The sequence below is a fragment of the Hoplias malabaricus genome, chromosome 18, assembly GCF_029633855.1.
Source record: "Hoplias malabaricus isolate fHopMal1 chromosome 18, fHopMal1.hap1, whole genome shotgun sequence".
Lineage (NCBI taxonomy): Eukaryota > Metazoa > Chordata > Actinopteri > Characiformes > Erythrinidae > Hoplias > Hoplias malabaricus.
In genome coordinates, this window is record NC_089817.1 from 4,788,182 (window position 1) to 4,796,049 (window position 7,868).

At 47.3% G+C, this 7,868-nt stretch overlaps 1 long non-coding RNA gene across 1 annotated transcript; it reads right to left on the minus strand.

Annotated features, from left to right (window-relative positions):
- Nucleotides 1–366: 366 nt before the first annotated feature.
- LOC136674298 (uncharacterized) lies at nt 367–6,522 on the minus strand. The gene is made up of 3 exons (XR_010796034.1): nt 6,464–6,522; nt 4,299–4,421; nt 367–1,123 (listed from the first exon to the last, which is right to left on the minus strand). It is a non-coding gene; the product is annotated as an uncharacterized lncRNA (long non-coding RNA).
- Nucleotides 6,523–7,868: the final 1,346 nt, after the last annotated feature.

A 7,868-nucleotide genomic window follows, 5' to 3' on the forward strand; every position in this document is an offset into this window, starting at 1 on the left:
ACAGGGAGAACACACCACACTCCTCACAGACAGTCACCCGGAGGAAACCCACGCAGACACAGAGAGAACACACCACACTCCTCACAGACAGTCACCCGGAGGAAACCCACGCAGACACAGAGAGAACACACCACACTCCTCTCAGACAGTCACCCGGAGGAAACCCACACACACAGAGAGAACACACCACACTCCTCACAGACAGTCACCCGGAGCGGGAATCGAACCCACAACCTCCAGGCCCCTGGAACTGTGTGACTGCGACACTACCTGCTGCACCACCGTGCCGCCCTGGTGTCATTCATCAACAACAATTTATCAACTAACCTCCAATCAGGGATCAGCTGAATGCATGTCCCTCCTGACTCTGAGTATAAGGACACCTCCGGCCTGTTCCAAAGTGAATCTAATTGTTGGACCAAAAACCTCCCCAAAGATGGAATGAGGTACTGATAAATCCCACAGAGAGCCACATCTTTGCCATTTATTTACGTCGTGGTTGAAGGGGAGCTGTAATGTAAAGCTCTTTAAAAGTACTGTCAGCAGTAAGTAAACAGGAAACACCGGCGCGCTCTCAAATTGCAAAGCTGTTAAAGATGAGTTATTGCGCTCAGACGCCTGGTCGGCCCTGTATCTCCAGCCCATTGTATCTCGCTGTGTATTTTATTCGAAATGCTTTTCGCCATTGACCTTTGTGTCTGCGCATTGTAAGTGAAGATTAACTAATGACTTCTCGTTAAACATTCTCAATTTTTTCCACTGTAGGATAATTAATGAAGTAATTAGGCGGCAGAGGAGGAGGAGCAGGATGCTGCATCATCAGAAAAAGCCCTCAGAGCATTTCTTCGTCCTTTCTGTGGGTTTTTGTCCTCTGCTTTCGCCTCGTTTAACTGCTGTCCGACTCCGGCAGGAAAGTAATATTTGTTTGTTCACTGTGGGTTTACGCCATACATCCTGAAGTGTCCAGAGAGCCGTTGTTACTAGGGAAGTCAGGTGCTTTCAGCAAAAAGGGTTCTACATACAGTACTGAAAAGGGGTTCTTTGATAGTGGAGCCATTTTAGATTCATTCATTCATCTTCTTCAAGCGATTCATCATGATCAGGGTCACGGTGGGTTCAGAGCCTGTGGACAAAGACAGGAACACACACTGGACAGAGCGCAATCAGCCATTCTTGTAGAGGTTTAGCAGCAACAGTACTGTAACCATAAAGCACATACATACTAGAACATTTGGGATGGAGGAGCTACACATGAGCCTATGAGTGCCTGGAATGATGGAGGTTCACTTAAGGCCTCTGAGATTAGTTTTATTTTCTGCATTAATTAATTAATTAATTAAATAATTCATTCATTCATTCATTATCTGTAACCCTTATCCAATTCAGGGTCGCAGTGGGTCCAGAGCCTACCTGGAATCATTGGGCGCAAAGCGGGAAAACACCCTGAAGGGGGCGCCAGGCCTTCACAGGGCAACACACACACTCATACATTCACTTACACACTCACACCTACGGACACTTTTGAGTCGCCAATCCACCTACCAACGTGTGTTTTTGGACTGTGGGAGGAAACCGGAGCACCCGGAGGAAACCCACGCAGACACAGAGAGAACACACCACACTCCTCACAGACAGTTACCCGGAGGAAACCCACGCAGACACAGGGAGAACACACCACACTCTTCACAGACAGTCCCCCGGAGGAAACCCACGCAGACACAGGGAGAACACACCACACTCCTCACAGACAGTCACCCGGAGGAAACCCACGCAGACACAGAGAGAACACACCACACTCCTCACAGACAGTCACCCGGAGGAAACCCACGCAGACACAGGGAGAACACACCACACTCCTCACAGACAGTCCCCCGGAGGAAACCCACGCAGACACAGGGAGAACACACCACACTCCTCACAGACAGTCACCCGGAGGAAACCCACGCAGACACAGGGAGAACACACCACACTCCTCACAGACAGTCCCCCGGAGGAAACCCACGCAGACACAGGGAGAACACACCACACTCCTCACAGACAGTCACCCGGAGGAAACCCACGCAGACACAGGGAGAACACACCACACTCCCTCCAGGTCCCTGGAGCTGTGTGACTGCGACACTACCTGCTGCACCACCGTGCCGCCCATTAATTAATGAATTAATTCTATATTTACTCCCTGAGAGCCAGGAACGGCACAGCATTTAACCATCTTCTAGTGCAATAGCTCTGCTACATACTGTCTGTAGGACAGTGGTGGAGCCGGTCAATTTTCATAGGGGTGGCCAGACCTAGACCATTACTCACACAGGGGTGGCACCGGAAATGATTCCTTATTTTTTTTCTATGTAAAACTACTGTGGATCTAGCAGTGTTTTTTGATCATTCACTCATTCATTGATACAGGCATTGAGTACAGTGCCACCATCTGTTTCCTCTGAGAACTACTTGTTTGAGATTAAATTGCATGCCTACAGAAATGGTTCTGCCCAAAAGGGTGGATGTTGGGGGCAAGATTAGTTTACAGTGTCTTTGGCACCTGCTGTAGGGCCAACACGACTCATGACTTCTATATGAAGGGTTAAATTCCATCCAATGGACATCACTTTGTAGTCGACAGGTAAAAAGCACTGTTGTTTTTTTTTTGGATGAAGGCCTTTAAAGCATTTATGACCTACCACACAAGCTGCTCAGCAAATCTGGCAACCATGGGATCACAGTATCACAGTGAGATTGTGTTAGCTTAGCACAGATGTTGTGAATCGCTAACAAGGGCCTTATGTTGGACGCTGTTGTTGCAACAATGCTGTCATTAAGTCTGTGTAAGTGTGAGTGTTGTTGCTGTTAAGGGAAAACATCAGATTCCGCCACAGAGATTTGCTCGAGTGCTCTGAGCCTTACTGCTGTGTAAGCACGCTCAGCTACACTGATTCAGGGGTTCATTCAGCGCTCGGAGACTTCATGGAGCCATGCTGGTGGTAGCCGACGGCAAACTAAATAACCTTTAAAATATATGCATGTACGGTTCTGACCCCTCGTATATTTAATTTCAAGGCTAACTAGCCATTAAGTGCAAACTGCTACTGTTTTCCGGAGATATTTCTGAGGAGATTAGCTCAGACCTACTTGCACAAGAAAGGGAAAAGTCAGCTGGAATGAAGAAAATGGAATTTAGAGCAACCGAGCGTGACCTAGTCAAGAAGCCGAATCCCTTATTTGACAAACAGCACCTACAGGTTTCATCTTTGGGAGATTAGAAACGGTGAATATACTCTTCTCTCAGATCTGAGCAAAGCCACATGTGTTTGTCCCCATCCTTCCGCTCAGACACTGTCCTAACAGCTAGCATTGCAAGCTAATGACAAAGAAAAAAACAGAATGCCCCTGTTGTAATCAATACAGCTGTCGTCTCCGGCTGCGATGATACAGAAGCCCTGTTTCTGTTTCGGGCATCTCTTGTTACTCTGCAGCTCTGATAAACCACCTATCTTCACCCATTTTAGCAGAAGCCTGTAAGGGGTCAGGCAAAACCGCAGGCCACCAGTAGGGGGCCTAGGTGGTGCACTAGGGGGGCAGGTGCCAACAACTCTCTAAACTCCAACTCCCAGACTCCTCAGCTCTAATCAGTGCAGACTGAGGGCACCTGCTGGGCTCTGTATATAAGGCCATCCAAACACAGGCCAACTGCCACTGAGTGGTGAGGGTTACGGTAATCTAAAAATAATGATTCCCAGCTCCTGGTTTCCCTGCTCTAATACACACAGAGAGAGAGTAAATCTGAAAGGATTTGTTCATTAACTGATTAGTTGAATCAGGTGTGTGAGGAGAAGGGAAAGCACTAAATGTGCAGGGCGGTGTGCCTCCTGGAGCAGGGCTAAAGAGAGAAAACAAATACAGAGAAAAAGTGAAATGATGGGTCCAAACAAGATCTAAAATAAGAGCAAAAAGAAAATAAGATGGCACCGAACCAAAGATAAAGGAAAAGAGCAAGAACGAGAAAATGACAAATTAAAATTACAATTACAATTACAGTAAAAACTACAAAACAAGATGAGAGACAAAAAGAGAAAAACATAGCTTTAAACATGAGATTTAAACAGAAGGAGCTCAAAGGAGAGTAAAAGTAAAGCTTTAAAGGCACACTGTAATTTATATTTTAACCTTAAAATTACAGCTTCAAAATAGACATGTAACAGGCAGAACAGCACCTCTGTTGTTGCTACTCAGTGTTCAGCACTGCAGAAACTGCACTATGTAACTCTTGGAGGAGGGTAGGAAAGTAGTTGTAGTTGACTTACCTTCTGAACTGATGCGCAGACTTGACTCTTACGTTGTATACATACTGTCACATGTCATTCCACGCTGCCTTGCTGCTTCCTCACATCACTTGCAGTTTGAGAAGACAAGTCAAAACTACAGACCTGAAAGGACATGTAGCAGTTTAGAAGGCCTTAATGAGAAAAGGAAATAGACAGAAAAGCTGCTGATGTTCGGAACATCATATTGGTCACCACAGAGCCCAGAAAATTAATTCATTCATTCATTGTAACCCCTTATCCAGTTCCCACACTGAAACCCACACAGACACAGGGAGAACACACCACACTCCTCACAGACAGTCACCCAGAGGAAACCCACGCAAACACTGGGAGAACACACCACACTCCTCACAGACCGTCACCTGGAGGAAACCCACGCAGACACAGAGAGAACATACCACACTCCTCACAGACAGTCACCCAGAGGAAACCCACGCAGACACAGGGAGAACACACCACACTCCTCACAGACCGTCGCCCGGCGGAAACCCACGCAGACACAGGGAGAACACACCACACTCCTCACAGACAGTCACCCAGAGGAAACCCACGCAAACACAGGGAGAACACACCACACTCCTCACAGACCGTCACCTGGAGGAAACCCACGCAGACACAGGGAGAACACACCACACTCCTCACAGACCGTCACCTGGAGGAAACCCACACAGACACAGGGAGAAACACAACCACTCCTCACAGACAGTGACCTGGAGGAAACCCACGCAGACACAGGGAGAACACAACACACTCCTCACAGACAGACACCCGGAGGAAACCCACACGGACACAGGGAGAACACACCACACTCCTCACTGACAGTCACCCGGAGGAAACCCACGCAGACACAGAGAGAACACACCACACTCCTCACAGACAGTCACCCGGAGTAAACCCACGCAGACACAGGGAGAACACACCTCCTCACAGACAGTCACCTGGAGTGGGACTCCACAATGGCCACCGTGATGCCCCGCCCAGTAAATGACTACATATAATATCACTGAATGTGTTTCCACATTCAAACAACTGAATCATAACTAAATTAAAATGATCCGAGACTGGCACTGAATCACTTCTTAAAAAAGTCAGGAAACTGAATGGCAACAAGGTCAGATAAGTCCATACAATTTATAGTGAGACAGCGCCAAAGCAGAGGGTTTTTTTAAAGCTTAGAATTACCGATGCTGTCCCAGGGCAATGTCCCTGGAAAATGTCCCCCAACTCACTCCAGCAGTCAGTCTCCAGCCCACCTGTTAGTCATAATGCCAGGTCCTGCCACTGTGGGTCACACAGGGTGCTGGACGCTGGAGACTGGGAGTAATTATTCGGACGCTCTGCTGACTTCATGTAAAGTGGTGAAGAATAAGGCTCTGATGAAGACCTTGCCCGGGGCGCTTTTATGCTCTGCTCAGTGGATTTATGCTCAGCGCGGTGGAATGACTCCAGGTCTGCAGTGCCAGGGAGGGTGAAATAGTGGCAGAACAGAAGGGGCTAGTAAGGTGGGGGTGGAGGGAGTTAGAGGTGGTGGGGCGGGAGGACAAACTCACTGGATTTTAATAAGGTGTTGTCACAGCAGATAGGCTGGCCCTTTATCAGCCCGGCTCACGGGTTTGGACCACAGCCAGCTGTTTAATATACAGCCGTTCTGCTTGCCACAGTCGCAGCATCACACACACTCGCATTCCCTGCACATACACCATAGAGGCTCACTGCACCGTCGCTATCGTCTTCTACTACAGCACTGACACCACAGACAGGGTTTAACACCATTATAGCAGCTACTGTAAATGGCGTTCATTGTTGTACACATTAAAAGAGCTTATATTTATAAAACGTCATCAACAGCATATACACACACCTTCTCCCTCACACCAAATGTAGTTGAGACTTGTGGGACATCCATTGGCTTTCTTAATTTTGCACTAGAGCTACAGAGCTACAACATGATGAAACCTAAGCAGAGTTGACATCAGTCATAGTCTCACATTTCTTCCTCATCACTCTTGGATTTCTCTGAGGCTTCATTTAGTTTGCTCCAATCACTCACACCTACCGATACTTCTGCACAGCCAATACACCAACCCGCATGTGGGAGTACCCAGAGGAAACCCCCGCAGACACTGGGAGAACACACCACACACCTCACACTCGTACTCCTGAAAGTCCCCTCATTCACTGCAGCAGTAAGTTGACTCCTTACGTCTTCTCAATTCTTCCATATTGAGAAACAATCATACAATTCTCAGGAAATGTAGAAGGAGGAAGTGGATTGTGTGGTCATGTGACCTCCCATTGACTTCTGGGAATTGTAGTCCGCACCACAGTGCATTTGGTGGGGGCAGGGAGCGACAGCAGGTGAAACAGCAAGATGTAGTGCTGTTAAAGGAAATCTGTGTTGAGCTGCTAGCGGGAAATGAGGCGCAAATATCCAGCTACATTTCGGTTTTTAAAAAAAATCATACAAATTTCCAACATAAATTTTGCATATTCACAACAAACAAAATAAGCAAAACACAGTTTGGATGGAGTCCTAGTGGTTAGTTAAAAAAAAGTAGGTCTACTGTAAATATTTACCACAGCTTTACCACTAACCGATTGGTTATCTTTGAATGAAAGTGATGGAAGGTCGTTTCCCGGGAGGTAAACAGACGGGAGGTTTCTGAAGTCTTCATCACTGGGGGGGTATGTGTGAAGAGACTACAGTATTCTTCAAAGGCAAGACGGAGAACACATATCTCCATAACTAATCAGGGGCAAGTTTCATTTGAAGAAGCTGAGCTCCATGAAGTGCAAACGTCTCTTTGAACGCCGCCGGTAATGGATGTGGTGTGTTTAGTGCTGCGCCGGCTGCTTCCGAGGCTCTGGTCTCCTGGCCCAGTATGTTCTCATCCACCCACTTCACATGTAGCGGCCCTAACCAACTGCAGGAATTGGCTGGCTTTAATTAAACAGTGTTAATGAGCGAGGAGAGGAGGGGCGCACTTATTATCCTGACAACAGCTGCTGGTGCCGCTCCTGCCAGCCACCCCCTGAATGCATGTACACGGTATAACACACACGCAGTGACCATACAGGCACTAAACACAGGCCAATGTGTCCTCCTACGGCAGCATGCCCACTCCCACATGCACGCATCATCGTCCAAAAGACCACGGCTTCTCCGTGCTCAACGATGGAGGAAAGCAACTGAGAACACGTGCTTGCTTCACTGTACGTCTGTAGATTTTATACAGCATGTGGACTTATATTTCTTAATGTCCAGAGGGGTTACTGAATTCAGCTGAGGTCAGCCACTGGACATGTGTATAAGTTTGTCTATAGAAAATGAATATCAATATGAAATGAAAGGGGGGATCTCAGAAGCAGCTGCACATGAACCAAAAGCTCTACATGCCCAATGCCAAATGACAGCTAGAGGGATCTAAAGCCCCCATGGACTGGGCTGCTCTGCATTGGAACTTTCTTGGACACATTGGGAATATCAGGAATCCAATTTTTTTGTTTGTATATTTTGAACATATTCCATTTTCATGAGCCATTTTTTCT